This window comes from Microcebus murinus, chromosome 7, assembly GCF_040939455.1.
Source record: "Microcebus murinus isolate Inina chromosome 7, M.murinus_Inina_mat1.0, whole genome shotgun sequence".
Lineage (NCBI taxonomy): Eukaryota > Metazoa > Chordata > Mammalia > Primates > Cheirogaleidae > Microcebus > Microcebus murinus.
This window is the reverse complement of record NC_134110.1, coordinates 32,915,112-32,933,402: the sequence shown is the minus strand read 5'-3', so window position 1 is coordinate 32,933,402 and position 18,291 is coordinate 32,915,112.

Here is an 18,291-nt window from a genome sequence, read left to right as displayed (position 1 = left end):
GACGCTGGAAGCCAGTTCCGTGGCCCAGGTCTGCTAATGTGCTAATTTACTCACTAGGTACGCTGAGAGCTCTAATCTATGTCAGACACTGTGCTAACCACTGTATAAGGGTGAACTGTATGTGTCTTTATGGATCTCACAGACTGGTGCATGGAAACCAACACATATAAATAGAATAATGCACAAATGGACTTCAGTGATAGGAAATAAATTGTGTCCTGATAGGAAATAGGAGAAACATCCCTAGATAGGGTGGTGAAGAAGGGCCTCCATGAGGATGGGGCATGTAGGCTTAGATCTGAAAGAGGAAAAGAAGTATTCCTTCTCTTGCCAAATTCTTTCCTTCATCCACCATCTTCTTGCTCTCCATGAAACAATCCCGAGGAATGTTCAAAAAAAGAGAATGTAGATGTAAATGACTTTAAGTTGGCAAAGAACTTGGCATGTTGCAGGGAGAGTGGAACAGAGTGTGCCTGGGGAAAATGGCTTGGAGGGAGGCTGGAGAGGTAGGGCAAGCCCGAATTGTGCAGGGCTCAGTGTGCCAGGCATTCCTCCCAGGGTTTGGTCAGAGAAATAGAGTCACTGCAAGTATTGTAGAAATCAGAAATTTATTATTATAGGAACTATATCTTACTCACATTTGGGAGGCACTGGGAAGTGGATATCTGAAAGCTGGGAGCAGAAGAATCAGAAAAAGTCCCTGAAGTACCAGCCAGGTGGACAAGTGTGAGCTTGCAAGAAAATCCAAATTTGCAAGCATCTCAGATCCTTAAAGGGGAACTGAGAAGAGGGAGCTCAGGACAGGTCTCTGGGAGCTGCTGTCTCTGGGAAGTGTAGCGTTTGTATCACTGCTGCCCATGGAGTTGCAGCCAAGGTCCTGGGTCATGGTCAGCAGCTGGGAAGCTGAGCTGGAGGCAGAGGATCACGGACAAATGGAGCCTGAGGCCTCTTCTGTGCCTGTCCACTGCCACATATGACCACAGCAACCTCCTGAGAGTAACCACACTGCTTTCCTTCCACTGCAAGTCCCTTTCTCAGCCGACTCTAAACCAGATCCATATGGGGAAGGGATTCTCGAAACAGAGCCACCAACACCCCCAGGTAAGGGTTTAGATTTTACGCTCATAGAAAGTAAAGCCCACTTGCCTTTACTGCTCTAGAACCTGTGATAGAAAATATCAGTTCTTCTCTGCCATGGACCTTGCCTCCCTTTTATGCTTCCAGCCCCCATATTCCTTCATATTTGATCATTGCTAAGAATGTTCCTAGGCCCTACATTGTTCAAGTATTCCTTTTTCTGGTAGATAACTGGGAGTATCACATATTCTCTTCGTGGGCACTTAAGCTCCTCTCTGCAGGTCCAGATGCCACACACCTTCAGAGTGTGGTATGGGGGTTGGAGAGAGGACAGGAAATTATGTACTACCCACTGGGTGGTAGTCAGGGGATAGTCTACCTACATAAGCCCGTGACTGGCCCACCTGTAAGAGGATGTGGCAATCCCTACCTCATAGAGTTGTTAAGGATATTAAATTAAATGATTCATTATAAGCAGACAGCTTATATGTAGAATGTTTTGTTCATAAAAAGTGCTCAGTTAAGGTTAAGTCACCTTTTCTTTTTCTCTGCTGTGCTTCCTGGGCTAACACTAACACAACCTTGGGGTTAGTCATTGCCCTGTTGACTTCGTATTTCTCTTTATTGCACGACAACAATATTATCAAGCTTCTAAGCAGGATAAACCAACTCTTTTATCTGTCACCCTTTCTAGTACTTCAACACCATAATTAGCTTCCTCAACTGTAAACAGGCATGGTAATAATGGTACCTAACTCAGATTCCTTACTAGGAGTGAATGAGATAATATGTGAAAAGAGGTTAGAACACAGCTTGGCACATGGGAAAGGCTCGATAAATGTTGGCTGTTCTCATTACTGCAGCCATCATTACCACATGCATTCCCCTATCACAGAAATTGTCCAAGTCCCCTGTGGTGTGGTTGGGAGGACCCATCAGAGTATTGGACTCTGAAGATTTTTCCTATCTTCATGCAATGAGTGAGATGGTGGTAAAGGTAAGGTGAAGGCCTCCGTAATTGTCTTTAGGAGAGCTCTGAGCCTGCGAAGGCATCCCTGCGAGGAAGGGAGGGACCATCCTCTGTTTCCCTCTGATCTGAAACTCCAGAGCCTATTCAGGGCAGATGGTCAATTTCAAGCTCTATTAATGACTTTCCCCAGGAGCTCACTGTGTCCTTGTGTGAAAAGCCCAGAAATGTTAGCTGAAGGGACAGACACATCATTGGCCCTTTCTAAGATCCTCTAACATATGTACAATTATCTTCTTGAATGTCTATATATTGTTTCAATAATAAAAAATAATAATGTCCAGTATATATTGAACATTTAATATATGCCTGACACTATGTTAAATGCAAAAGATCTGTTATCTATTTTATCTTCACATTGACCAATGAAGTAGAAGCTGTTATATCAATTTTATAGAGGATGAGACTATTGTATATGCATATGTGTAAACATTTTGTATATATATATAAACATTGTTCTAGTGCTGGCTACTTGGCAGTCTGAAATAATCCATAACCCTTCTTGCTATGTACACACTTCATACAAATAGAAATGATGGATAAAGTATTACAATTTAAAGCAAAACCACATGCCCATAGCTTAGTTTTCAAGTAAAGAAAATGACCAAGTACCAGAAATAAAGAGAGAATTGAAAGCTAGAGTGATAAATATAAAATCTTATGCTGTGGTCACCCTGGTGAGTAGGGTATAGTATTGGAGCTAGAAAAATATCTAAATGTTTATTGGCTTAGATTTGAATCTCATGTAGACATAAGAGCTATGGTCTGAAATCTGTGATAGGTGGAATGTTAACGAGGCCTGAAATCTTAGTGAAAACAGAATTAGAAAAGCACCAACCACCAATACTGGGAATTTGCAAAGAAGTTTCTCTCTTCTCAGGGCCCTATGGAAAATAAAAACCTTAAACCTTCATTGCAGTTGAGTTTGCAAACTGAACTACATAATATTAATCGTTCCGAAATCTCAATCTAACAGATTAATATCAAAAGCAATTCCTGGTTTATGGTACCTCTGAATCCCTTGACAGGAGCCAAAACAAAGTACTCAGAAGCATGATTTACTCCCCCAAATGCATGAACTTTCCATAAGAAAAATTAGTCCTCACTGAAGATGTATTAAAAATAAAAATGTACCAAATATATGAAGAAGTGACTTCCCATGAGGGAGTTGTAATGATCATAATCGTCAAGGAACCAACAGTCCCAAGAACCTGAGTCACCCCACAGTCCAAAGGGGACTACAGAATAATGATTTTCTAAATTATTAAACAAATAAACAGAAGCATAGTAACCATAAGGGGACGATAAGATAATATAACAAAAGGCCAGATTACTTTGAAAGGTAAGGAAATTGAATGACTAGACATTAAAAATTGAGTTCCTGAAATTCAATATCCAATGGGTCAATTGAATGTCAGACAGGACACATTCAAGAAGATGACCAGTGAGCTGGGACATCAATCTGAAGAAAGCAGCACAGGGACCCAGGACACAAAACACAGAAGGAAGCAGAAGAAGGTCTGATATATAGAACAAGAAGATCCATCATTTCATTAGTAGGAGTTGTACAAGCAGAAAATAAAGAGAACAGGGAAGGCAATGTTTAAATATACAACTATGAACTCTCCAGAGTAGAAAAGACATAAATTTTTAGAACCTAAGTCTTGAGCAAGAAGGGTTAGATGATAACCAACGAGCAGTAGAATCGGGTTCAGATAGACTCAATCGAATGCAAATCTCCCCATTTTAACCAGCACCCCCACACTGCAGGCAAATCTTTGACATTCACCTTAAGAGCTCAAATCAAGAGTAATTCATGGAACCCTTAAAGTTGAATTCTATGTAGTTCAAACACAATTACAATCATGAAGCTGTCCAGCCAGCATTTTCTAAAATGTGTTTTGAGGCCGGGAGCGGTGGCTCACGCCTGTAATCCTAGCACTCTGGGAGGCCGAGGCGGGCAGATTGCTCGAGGTCAGGAGTTCGAAACCAGCCTAAGCAAGAGCAAGACCCCGTCTCTACTATAAGTAGAAAGAAATTAATTGGCCAACTAATATATATAGAAAAAATTACCCGGGCATGGTGGTGCATGCCTGTAGTCCCAGCTACTCGGGAGGCTGAGGCAGCAGGATTGCTTGAGCCCAGGAGTTTGAGGTTGCTGTGAGCTAGGCTGACGGCGTGGCACTCACTCTAGCCTGGGCAACAAAGCGAGACTCTGTCTAAAAAAAAAAAGAAAAGAAAAGAAAAGAAAAGAAAAGAAAAGAAAAGAAAAGAAAAGAAAAGAAAAGAAAAAGAAAAAAGTAAAATGTATTTTGAAATACATCTGTCCTATGAGATGTTTATTCTTGGGGAGGGAGATGTAGAGTAAGAGTGAGGAGGCTTCTCTGATCAAACAGGTTTGGAAAACAATATATAGCACATATCTTTATGTGCGAAATATCAGTATATTAAATTTTCTGATTTGTCTAGAATAAAGACATTTGTTTGACTCCAGAACACATTTCTCCCCAAATACCAAGAACTATTAACCTTCAGAAGACTCTCTGTGTGTCACCTCCCTGTACAATATCAGAGACACATAATTATTCAACTTTGTTTGAGAGCTACCACTGTTTTTCAATGTTAGGGAGAAGTAAGTTAGGGAATTCACTAAAACCAAGGCAGCCTTCTCTATTTTTAGACAGCTTTTACTGACAGAAAGTTCTTTCTTACATTGAAAGAAAGTGCTTTACCTTCTACCCATTGGTACTAATTATACCCTGTAAGGTTACAGAGAAAATGTCTTAATGGTTAAATAAAATGGTTAATTTATGCTGCAGCAACAAATGACTGCTGGATTTCAGTGGTTTACAACAAACATTTCTTGTTTCTTGCTCATGTACAGATTAGCTCCAGGTGAGCAGAAGCCGTGCTCTTTGATCTTCATTTCAGGGCACACACTGAAGACACATCTTGGTCTTGTAGCCCAGGAGCCAGTGAATGGAGGAACCACACCTCATTATTAAAGCTCAGCTGTGGCAATCACTTCTTCCTCTCACATTTCATTGGTCAAAGCAAGTCACATGGCCCAGCTGATTATCAAAGAGGACAAGGCATGATCCTTCCAAGGATAGGGCAGCCAATGTCTGGGAACTACAATACAGTCAATCACGTGGTCAAATCCCTCTGTCAGAAATATTTGAAAATAGCTATCATGTACCCCTCATCCTTGTCTTCCCAACTTCTCCAGGTTTCAATTTATTTTTTATTCTTCTATGACATGATTTTAAGCCTCTTGGGATCTCCCTTCCTTGGATATGTTCTGGTTAATATGAATATTAATACTAACAATAATGTCTGGTGGATATAAGCCTGTGGCTGTGCCCAGTCCTTGACTGGCATCCTCACAGCAGCCCTGGGGATAGATATTCTTATATTCATAGTACAAATGTACAATGGGGAAACTGAGGCTCAGAAGGCTGGCACATGGCAGAGTGTCTGACTATAAAGCTCAGCTCTTAACCTCTGACACATGTACTGCATCCCTGCATAGCTCTGTTCCCTGGGTACATATGAGAAGCTGAAGATGAGACCTTTCCCCTTTTAAGCACATATGCTGTGGGACATAAATGTCCAAAAGTGAGATAGAAACTCTGTGATACAACATTTGAATCAAAAATAAGGATATGTTGGCACATCTTTCAAAAGTGCAGGTCCTTCAAGCACCTGGAGGCCCATTTATGCATTTAATGTGCATTAAAACCATCTGTACCTTCTAGGTGCAATAATCAACAGAGTAATTTATGGACACGATCTGGATCACAGATGGAAATAATTGTTTTACTTTATATATCAACATTGATTTTTTTATAAGTGACCACTTTGAGCGCGACGTTGAGAAGGATCTGGAGGGACCCTTAAGACAGAGTGGCATCATCAGTAAGCAATGTCTGATCAAAGAAAGAAAGAAGGAAGCTACACTATGTACAACAAGCATTTGCCATCCTTGTCCTGGGGAAAACCACCCATATGGTCCAGAGAATGGATCTTCTTGGAGAACCATTGAACTAATATTTAATTTCATTTTTTAAAAAGGGGAAAGTTTATATTATTTTAGCATCTACCATTGAGCACATACTTTATTTCACTTCCTTCTCACAACACAGTGCAAAATGGGTATAGTGTTCCAATTTCACAGACATGAAGACAAAGGCTCAGAGCTACAAACTAACTCTTTCTGAGACCCATAGCTAGTCAATGGTGAAAACAGGATTCAGTCCTAAGTCGGATGGACTCTTGATACTACAGCATAGCACATTTAAAAATCTTCAGAGCTCAGTAAAATGTGCCACACTTTAACTAGTTGTTTTGCCATGATATGGCTCAATTCCAGGACATCCAACACCTTTCCGTTCTGTTCTGTTCTTGTCTTTCCTCCTTCTCACTGGCTGAGGACTCACTCCTCTCAGAACGCAAATGGCTATGAGGAAAGACACTTTGTGTTGGACCAGATCGTGCCTCCTAAAGGTAGCAGGTTTGCATCACGACTTTACATAAACGCTCTTGGCACTGACGGCGGGAAGCAGGCAGCAGAGTGACTCTGCCATGTGACAAATATAGAGCTGCTGTCCTTAAAGCTCTAACAAGAGACTAACCCTCAAGGGAGACGCCATGCAATAAATAATTTTTGCCATAACACATTTCTTCCCTTTGCATAAATTTAACACCCCGCTCTCTGTACAATATGTGATCTTCCTGCTAACTCCCCATAGACAGAAATAGCTCTGGTAAGATGTGATAAAAGACAAGTGGCGGAAAGGAAAGGAGACACGACACATGGAAGAACTTGACTTTAGTGCCAGTTTTTTCACAATGAATATTATTTTTTTGCAGTCTTCCCAATTAATAATATCCAAAGGATGACCACAGCGAAAGATCACCAGTCTGACGGGCTTTACAAAGCATTAAATGAACTGTATTTTTGGATTCTAAGATGCTGGTTTCCTGTTTTCACTTTCACGTATTACCCACATGCCAGCCTCTGCCTTCCTGCTGTTCCCCGCAACAATGGTCACGGGACCACCTTCCTCACCTTAAACATGGAGAGAAGCCTGATGCCAGCCTCAAGAGCCAATCCTGCCACCAGTGGAGAGGTTCTTAGAAAGTCCAGCAAAACTGAGATATTCAGCTAGCATATCTCTGGTTTTGTGGCTCAGTTCAGGTTGTTGTAGGACTTTGAATGGAGATTCACCAATAGACACGCGGTCTTTCTTTCTGTAAATCAGACCTTACACACTAACACAACAGTCTGCCTTAGGTGTTTCAAATATACCTAAATAATTTTGCTCATATTTTATATCCCCCAAACAGAGTCTTTTGGCACCTGGCTTCCAAATCCTTAATTTGGGAGCAATACCTTGTGTTCTCTTCGATCTAGATAACTTGCACAACCTGTTCCCATCTCTAGGAAGGAAGCACACCGCTTGAAAAGAAGCCCTCATTCCTGCTGATAGAGCCCGTCCTGATTAGGTAAGAACATGTGCTCAGGATTTCTTTATTGCCAGAATTCTGAAAGTAGCGCCTTTTCTCTTGCATTGTCTTTTTCCCATCTCGTGTCATCTGCTGGGAATACCAAGCACCCATCCTCTGAACCTCCAGGCTTCTGCGTGACCACCTGGTCTGTAACCCTGCCTCTGGAAGTCGCACAACAAGAAGAGTTCCAAGGAATAAGCACATGACTACAGTGTGGGCATTCAAGTCACATGCATGGAATTGGCCAGTTTTTCAGTTTCAAGTGACAGAATTTCCCACCCAAACCTGTTTAGACAAAATAAATAAATAAATAAAACATAGGAGGCTATGTAAACTGAAAAGCAGTTTTCTGAAGTAGATTTACTTCAGAAAGAGTCAGATAGAGGACCCAACTGATGTCATCTGATAACAGATCTCTCTTGATGGGCTCTTTGTTTTCCTTCACCCCCATATCCAGATCTCTCTGCATTTCTCTGTGTTGACTTCACTGTCAGGCAACTTCTCCCAACGTGACAACAAAGGTGCCCACGGGCAGCTCCAGGCTGAGGCTCCATCATATTGGCAGTCTGGAGGAAGCAGGACACTTTTTTCCCAACTGATCCAGTCCCAGGACTGACTCTCATTTGCCTAACTTGTGCCTAGGGACCTATGTCTAAACAGCTTAAGCCACTTTTAGGTGAAGTTCTGTCATACGCAACTGGAAGAGATGGGATCCTTTCTGATGGGATGTTGACTTAGACCTTGGCTTATTAAGAACCCATAGGAAGGAGATTAAGACCAGCAGAAAACACACCAAGACATAAACATAAGTGAATCTGGAGGGATGATAAATAAGACAGAACTAACCTCAGCTCTCCTCTCTCATCTCTCTGGACAAAGTCACTAGCTGCCTAACATAGCTTAAGTGGGAAGTTCTATCAACTGTTGCACCTGTCTGGTATGGTGCATGCCTCTCTATGGTGGTCAAGTGGAACTTGGGGTTCAAACATTTTTGTAGAAGCTTACTCCTGAGCACGGAGATTGATACCACTTTGCCTCCTACCACAATGCTAGTCGGCATCAAATGTTGAAAGAGTCTCTTAGTTACTGCTTTCATTATCTCAACGAGCCAAGAAAAATCAAAGCTATGGAGTGAGAACACTAATAATTAAAGTCTTGCTGCAGTCCTATGACCCAGGCCCCCATTCTTATCACTCAATCCATGCCTAGGTCATATGTTCCCTTTATAGTGTTGATGGCTGGTCTGTTATATAAATCCCCCTAGGACTTTGTTCCCCTAGAGACTCAAGCTGTGTCCTTGAACCCCCCAAGCAGTGCTGGAGAGCTGTTCTGTGCTGACATTCCTGCAGGGTAACCATAGTCGGCCAGATTGGTGAAACTCGTCGCCCCAAACTCAGTTACCGAATATCTCCACTAAAGCCACTTCTAGCTCAACATGCCCAGAATTAACTGTATGTTCCAAATCTCTTCTCCCCAATATGCTCTTCCTTTAATGTTCTGTACTTCAGCAGACAGCATCACTATTTTATCCTTCTCTCAGTCCAGAAATGCAGAGGCCATCCTTGACTCTTTGCTTATTTCTATCCCCACCCCATGCTGAATCAGTCAGTCCTATTAATTCTACCTCCAACAGTTTCTCAGGATTTTTTCATTTTCTCTATCTCCATTGCTAGCACCTTGGCCCAAGCCATCAGCATCCTTCACCCTAACTACAAAGCTATCTATTTCCATTCATGCCCTGTTCCAGTCATTTTTTCACACAATAGCCAGAATGATCTTTTTGAAACAGAAGTTGAATTGTGTCAATTCCATACCTAGTGTCCTCCAATGGCTTCCTGTTGTCTTAGTCCCTATCCATCCTCTATGTCTTAGATTAAATGCAACGTCTGCAGGTCAGTTTCCCATGACAACTTTTACAGCATCCTACATTCAATCTTCATAATGTACCAATTATTTGTGTCACTATTTAGCTAAGATTTGCCTTCCTGGTAAATTAAATTCTGTCAAGGTAAACACTTTTATAGTGTGTCTAGTTTTCTACCCATTTCCCCAGAACCTAGTTCCCCACATGGTTAAATTCAATAAATATTTAATGAATAATCTTATAAATCGATGTCATAGCACATCCAAGCAGTGTTTAAGCAGAGCCTATGTAAATCCTCATTCTGGAATGCAGCAGAGAGAAAGCTCTGCCGTGGAGGTTGGACTAGATGCTTCACAGAGCTCCTTCCACGCAACTCTTTGATTCTCTCTTAGAGTCTCACTGTCCTAATGCTAAAATTGGCCGCCATTGCTCAATGTTACAGATTCAAACATAGATGGTACAAGAGGTAAATGCTGAGATTTTAGCATTTATTATCCTATCATAGGAAGTTCTGTTGGTTATTATTAATATATTTTGTTCATTGTCTCATCTCATCCATATTTCATTTTCAAGCCTTTCTCCTAAAAATGGGAGAGGGGGACAAAGTTCTATTGATCCAATTTATCATCATAAAAACTTAAGCCTACCAATCTGATAAATTAAGGGATGTTTTTAGGCCTTACGAAAAGACTCACCGAAGGGATTCCTTGAAACAGTAAGCTCTCTGAGGGCATTTAAAATTGGATTTGATTTACAAAAATTTGATTTGCACATAACTATTCAGGAACATATTGATTGCTTTAAGAGAGGTACACCAGGACATAACTACCTTTAATCTTTTATAACAAAGGCAGCAATTGAAATTGCTTTTGCAAAGCAATTTCTGAAATTGAGGGTTCGATCTCTGCTGGCTTTCCCTCACCCAGAAGACTCCCTCTCTCCCCACACACTTTCTTTCACCTAATTAAATGAGGTAACCATTTCGGATTATTTGTGGAATGCAGTTTCTGACAGAATCACACTGTTATCTTAGGGGTACTGAAAAAAACCAAGCTAGAGGATTCATTTCACTTGCCTCTCTCTCTGATAATACAGACCCTTCTTGTTCTCACTTCTCGGAAGCATTGTTAGAGGGAGATCGATTTGTCGGTTATTAAAAAATGGTCAATTACCATGGTATTAGCTGGACTCATATTCTCCAACCACAATGTCATTTTCATCCCACGAAAAAGTTTGCCCTTTGTGTGTGTATCTGTTTGTTTGCTTTATTTAGTTTGTGGTACAGAGCACCTAATAAGGAATCCTGGTGCTAGTTTGCTCCATCCCTAGATTGAATTTCTTTATAGATCAGCCTCAGTAATTCATTTCCCAACTGGCTCTGATCAATACAGCTTGACTCGGCTTAAGGTTGGAGAAACTAGCAAAACTGTGGTACTGATTGGGTGTCTCCTTTACAAAGGCTCTCTTTGATGGTGACCTGTCAAACTGACCCTCAGCCTCTTAGTGGAGTCAGGACTGAGCGCTACCCAAGCTGCAAAGCTGTCATTGTCCTGTTCTCTTTGATTCCATGAATCCGGAGGCCAGAGAGGCATCTACAGAAGCAGCATGGTGTGAAGGAAGAATGAATGCCGGCACATCAGGGTACAGAAGCCCCTGGCACGGTTGTACTAAGGAGTTGCTGTTGAGCTTCAGTGAGTGGCTCAACTATACCAGGATTCCATTTCAGCCTCTATAGGCTAGAGCAGCTGGACCTGTTGCCATCTAAGGCTCCACTGAGCTCTGAAGTACTAAGATTCTATGTAGAGGCAGAAAGCCTGCAATATCCTAAAGCACTAGTGAGCACTATCCTCACTTTTCAACAGTGCTCCCTGAAATGAGCACCATTTGGGTAAAGGAATGAGAGAACATTGTTCCTAGATCACAGAAAAAAAATACTTGCCCTCTCCCACAAGGATTCCAGACCAGGCTTTCATCTTTTCTAGCTGCATGGCTTTGGCCAAGTCACATTATCTCTGTTTCTTATCTGTAAAATTGTGACACACAATTCCGCCCTTCCTCCATTAAGGGGTGAGGCTCAAATTAGGTCACAGATGTGAGAAGCACTTTGGAAAGCAAGGCAGAATGTATTAAAGGGTCTGTTAATCGGGTTGCTATTGCAGTGCCAGAGAACAGAGGCATATACACCACCAACCTGGAGCTTCATACAGCTGGCCTCCTCCTGCTGCCTGCTCTCCCACCCTCCTCACTGCAGCTGTGGGCCGTGCTGGCCCAGAAATCATGGCTTGTTTACAAGCTCTTTTGAATGCACAGACTCATTAGTGTAGGCAATGACACCCATCCTTGGGGACTACTGCAGAAATTCAGCCAAATAAGCTTAGCCAGGCTGCTCACCCTACCCTAAACTTAACAACAACCGGACAGCTAACCAGTCAGTGCTCTGCCCTACAAACTGTAAGCACAGGGCTGACAAACGCTGCAGGACAGGATCAATCATGAGAATGGGCTGACCTCATAGCCTTTTGGATCAGTAGTGGCATTCAAAGATTATTTTGTCAAGTTCTAACAGGAGTCATGTTTGTACTTTTTTCTTAAAATATTACTGACTTTTTCCTTAAATGGAATATCTGCAGACCCTAGAATCTGGAGATATAGTTATATTCAGAGGACTTTTCTTTTAAATATCCATAATGTCCTACATTCTTCCTCTAAGCTAAGTTTTGCATTGGGCACTTTGCATAAATGGTCTTGTTTAATATGTTCTTTGCAACATCTCTGTGAAGCAGGTATTTATGGTAACCTTTCTTGAATGAATGAACAAAGTAAAAAAATGAATACAGTTAAGTCATGAACATTTGTTAAATGTTTTTACACGCTAGGCATGGTTAAGCATTGGAGATTTAGAAATGAGCAAAACAGTCAAGGTAGCCATTGGCATTGAGCTTGTGGTCTAAGTACTATGATCCTCATTACTAAAAACAAGATAACAGCACAGATGAATTAACTTACCCAAGGTCACACAGATAGACAAGGGATCAAAAATAAGTCTGGCTGTGGTCACAATGGGCTAACTAACACAAATTTATTTCCCTTACCCAAACAACAATAAAACAGCACAAATTGTGTGAAGTAAACTTTTCAGGTATTGAACATCAGCCAGTACAGGACTCTAATCCTGAAGAAGAGAGAATCACCCAATACAAGCCTTGTTATGTTCTAACTTTCTGCTTGGGATCACTTTCCCAACTTCAACACAGGGAGGTGGGGCCAGAGTGAAACGGTACTGCTCAGCCCAGGAGGCAGAGTTCATGCTTGCTCAACAGAGTACCAGAGAGATGGGAGTTGCAAGAAACACAAGGCTTGGGGGTTCCCACTGCATGTGCACAGGGCAAGATGAATACGAAGCCTAGCAGAGAGCAGCTGCTGGGAGCTGAAAACTGAAGGGGAATTGCAGAGGTTGTGGAATGCTGAGAGATACTGGAGTTCCAGGCCATGTAGAGTGCAGAGGCTTCACTGCACACCTCCACTATTCAGTTAAGACCTCGAGGACCTATTTCAGAAAGGCCAAACTTTAGGAGTAAGGACCAAGCCCTAGATCCAGGATCAATCCTTAGGATAAGGACAAAATAAAAACAGATCAGGCTTAACAAGGTAAAAAAAAAAACAAGCATAGAAAGTTGAGAGAATCTTCCGGTAATTTAATATCCCACAACAGAATTTGATGTTATAAACATTCTTGGACAAGTCTTTTCTTAGACATACCTTTTCATTTATTTTGGATAAAACTTAGCCATGAGAAAGCTAAGTCATAGGAGAGATGGAGGTTTAACTTTGTAAGAAATAGCCAAACAGTTTTCCGAAGCATTTGTATCATTACACTCTGACTACAGTGCATGAGGGTTCTGGTTGTTCCACATTCTAGCCAACATTTGATGTTATTCTTTAAACTGTAGCCATTCTAGTCGGTGTGTAGTGATATTTTATTGTGGTTTTAATGTGCACTTCTCTAATGACTACCCCCAACCTGGAAAAAATACAAATATTCACCAACAGGAGAACATATAAGCATGTAATATTAAATTAACTCAATGAAATGCTAATTACCAATCAATGCTATGAAGTACTGATATCCACAACACGAACAAGTATAAGTAGCTAGTCAGAGTACATACAGTGTGATACATCTATACAAAGTTCAACAACAGGCAAAACTAATCTTTGGGGATTTAAATCAGAAAGCTGGTTGCCTTTATGTCAGTGAGGATTGAATGAAAAGGACCACGGGAGAACATTCTAGAAGGATTGAAAAGTTCTTTATTTTTATCAGTGTTTTTGTTACAGGAAGGTGTGTATTTATCAAAATTTATTGAATTGTACCTTTAAAAATCTGTTTATTTGCCTACAAATAAATTTTACATCAGTTAAGATAATCCAGTCTATCTGACTCCAGAGACCACACTCTTTTTCTTTCTACCATACTGTGCTGCATATCAGGCAAAAGTTAGCACCTGGGAATTCTGCTACCCAGAAATGAGGCAGCAAGTTTGTGGAGAAAACTAAAGGATGGATTTCTCTTCAAGTGAGCATAAGTGAACAAGCTGTTTATAAAAGTGACATTAATATTTATAATTATTCTCAGATACTATCATTATTGTATATAAACTGTTATAACTTTTAACAGCAGTAGTGCACCCTAGGGGCTTTGGAAACATTGGCCATTGGTCTTAGTTATTTATCTACTGTTGCATAAGAGATCATCACAAGACTATGTTATAAACTAGTAGTTTATAACAACAATCTTTTTTCCTCTCATTTTTTTGTGGGTCAGGAATTTGGGAATGGTTCAATTGGGCCATTTTGGCTCAGTTGTTTTAGCAAAGTTGTGGTCAAGGGGTCAGCTGGGGCGTAGCCATCTGAAGGCTGGAGGGCCCACTTCCAAGTTCACCCCAAGGTTGTTGATCTGCCTCGTGCTTAACTAACCGGCTGTTTGCAGGAGGCCTGAGTTCCTTACCAAGTGGGCCTCTCCACAGGACCAATAAACTGACTAGTTCATGGTACAAAGCCACGAGAACTATCTGAGAACTAAGTATTGTTGAGAATATCTGGCTTTCTGGGAATACTTGAGAATTTTTCCCCATCTAGAACTGGGAAACACTTGAGATGTGAGAGTGGCTGGGAATCTGCATGAGTGATGGGATACAGAGCACAGATTTCGGAGAGCGACCCTGCTCTCTCCACTGACGGGCTGTGAGCCCTGTCACAGGTCCTTTAACTTCTCTGAGCTTTTTTCCCTCAAAAGCAAAGCAGAGATAATAAAACCTATGCAGGTTATTGTGGAAATTAACATAAATTAACATATGTGTGATTACTTGGCGGTAGACGTGCTCCACGTTTGTTTCCCCATCTGTCCTGCTGGAAGGGCAGGACCGGTGGAAGGAGCTTTAATTTTCCAGCAAGCTTGAGAGGCCTGGACTCCTCCAGGGGAAGGAAAAAGAGGGAATGACAGGGAATCTACACCACATTCACCTTGTTATTGCTTAAAGACAAATAAATGAGTTATCAACCATCATTTATTTTGGGTACTAAAATACTACGTTATTGCCATAGAGACATAATTATGAGTAACTAAATGAAAGTGTCTTCTGAAATCTTTTTGAATTAAAGTTTTAAATATCTACCTTTTCAAGCAATCCATACAAACATAAGTCGAAAACTACAGCACATATCTTGTTTTCTTCCAAATCAAACCAGTGAATTATTTGTGGAAATTTTATTAAAATGAAATGAATGAAATCCTCTCTCACCTTATACTACATGTACAACTTGCACCTTTTTCCTCGAGAAGTGGGAGCCGACACACCAGAGAAACCTGCAGTTTAGCCTGGTTTTGCTTCTGCATCCCAGTAAGGGTCTGTGAGTAGGTCAGTGGCTGTTGAGAAGGATCTTCCAACAACATCAGAATAAATCTGGGCTCCCTTTGCTAGAGAATTCCATAGAGGGATCCTTTAAGGTTTGAAAGAGACCTGTGAGCTCCTATCACCTCTGCCCCTCTTCCTCACACTCAACAACCAGGCCCCTACCAAGCCAAAATACACCCTCAACCTAAAACACATTTTGAATCCATCTGACCTAAGTGGTGACTATAGCCTCTTAGCTGGTCTCCCTCAATCGATTCTATTCTACCACCCCAACTCATTTTCACACAGCAACCACAGTGGTCGCTTAAAAGCACAGAACTGCATCACTTCTCTCTTTGGAAAGAAGGCTGAAAGGCCTTTGAATGGATTCTTGCTGTAGTTAAGATAAAAAGTCAGATTTGATAAGAGGCCATCAGGGGTCCACTTGGGCCTGCATGCTTTTGCCCTAGTCTTTTGCCCAACCTCATCTGTAGTTACTTAACTCCATGGTACTGAGCTTTCTTCTAGTTCCTTGATAGTCTAGCTCCTTCCTTCTTAGAATCTTTGCATAGTTGTCCCTTGGTCTAGATCACCCTTTCTCCTACTTTTTATATATCTGGTTCCTTTTCACCTTTCATCTCAACTTAAATTTCACCTCCACAAAGTGGTATTCCTTGATTCCAACAGATTTTCCTATTATTCTTTGCTACCACCCCATTCATTTTATTTAGTACTAAGTGTTATTATAAATGGATTTGTGATTTGACTTGTTTGGTGTTGGACTCATCTATTGGATGTGAGCCCCATGACAGTAGTGATATCGTTTTGTGCACCACACTGTAACAGTGCACTTCCCTGTGCCCAACCCTGGAAGACATTCAATAATTATGATGGAGGGATGGGTGGATGTATAGGTAAACAAAGGAGGCTAAGTTATCATATTTACCAGGAAACCCAAAATATCTTCAAAACCCCATCAGATGGCCCTCTCTGGAGCATTCATTGACCACGGACCTGGTGGGAGTCTACCCTGAAGTCAGGCAGTATCTCCTGGAAGAAAAAGCAAAGCTGGAGGTAATAAGAGAAACTGGGTCCTCCTGGTCCTTAATATGTTTCTAATTTCCCAAGTGACCCTCAGTAGATTTTGGAGTTTTTCTGAGCCTCAGCTTCATCTTGGTTAAGACCAGGCTTTGCACCCAGCTCAGGGATGCTTAAGTATAAGGGCCTTGGTCCGTCTCCCATGGATGTCCATTTTATCTTATTTTAGGGTAGTTAGTTTCCATCAAATTTAAAAATATTCTTGACTCCAGAAAAGGTTAAGAAATATTAGATTATGTTAACTCTAAAATTCCATATGCTTCTGACAATCTGCATTTCTATAAAAGGAAGGTCCAATACTAATCAAGATTAGATATGGTTACATGTAACACAGACACAAAACAACGGTGTCTTAAACAAGATTGAAGCCCATTTCTGTCTCTCTCTCTCTTACAGGTCTGGAAGTGAGCATTCCAAGGCTGGTAATGATTCCAAGCTGCCAGAGACTCATGTTCCTTCTATCTTTTCTTCCACTGTCCTTTGAGCATGTCCTTTGTCTGAAAGGATGTTTCACCACATGGAAAGATAGATATTCCAGCCATCAGGCCTGGAGTAGAGGAGAGAGAGTAAGAGGAATGCCCCTGACCTTTAAAGCCAGAAGTGGAAATGTCACACAGCACTGCTGCTAACTTCCCATTGGGTACACCTAGCTGGAAGAGTGTCTGGGAGATGCAGATTTTATTCTGGATGACTGTGAGCTCAGCTAAAAATCAGAGATTCTAATACTTTGGATGACCAGGGCAATGAAGAGTCCTTGCCAAATTTAGGGATTCTACATGATCTTAAGAGATGTGTCAGAGCTGCCCACTATCACAAAAGAAATGCTAAGTAAAGGGGAATTAGGCTCATAGGCTGCACTGAGTAACAGAATTTGCAGAGGTTGGAACATCTAGTAGAATGTCAGGTTGCAAGAGAACTCAAGAGTTGTATAATATAGAGTACTTTTTGTTGCCTTAAATCCTTCCATAGCATCCACTATAGTTTCTTCCTGAATTTAATTCAATTATATATAGAATGAGTTACTTATTGAGCACTATATGTAAAGACACTGTATCAAACTCCATATAAAGAGTCCCTTCCCTCAGGGAGTTCACAGTCTAATGTGGAGACAGACAACAGACCTTCCTGCAAAGGATAACCAGTTCTCACAGAAGACAGTGGGCGCAGAAAGAAGGGGACCCTACTCGACCTTCTTCAGAATCTCATGATTCAGGAAGGACCTTCCATAGGAGGACCTCAAGCTGAGTTTTGAAGGATAAGTAATGGACATAGCACCTGGAAAGGAGGAAGAAAAGGAAGTACATCATCTCTGAAGTATGATTGAAAATGAAGGAAGGAATGGAGGGAGGGACAGAGAGAGGGAGGCGAAGGAGACGGGAAAACAGAATTTATTGTACTGAGGGAAAAAAAAATCACTAGAGGCTTTCAGATTGCTGACCTGGTAAAAATTAAGACTGAACTTAGGCTTAAAATTTTATTATATATATAGTATTTTTATTATTAAAAATAGCAGTGATGTTTTATGGAACAAACAGGCTGTATTTCTTTTTTCCTCCACTATTTTCATGCACACACCCCATTACACCAGATGTCTGTGCTTATTTGAATGTCCACCCTCACTCCAGATGGTGAGCCTCAGAGGGCAGAGGTTGTGTCTGTTTATCTCTGTAGACTCAGACTCCAGCAGGGTCTGACACAATAGCAAGATCAATAATTGCTTGGCAAATGAGTGAATGAGCAGGTGTTAGCCTGATGAAGGGCGGGGAGACTTCTAAGCTGAGGAGACAGCATCAAAAATGATAGGGAAGGCGGGTGGATTC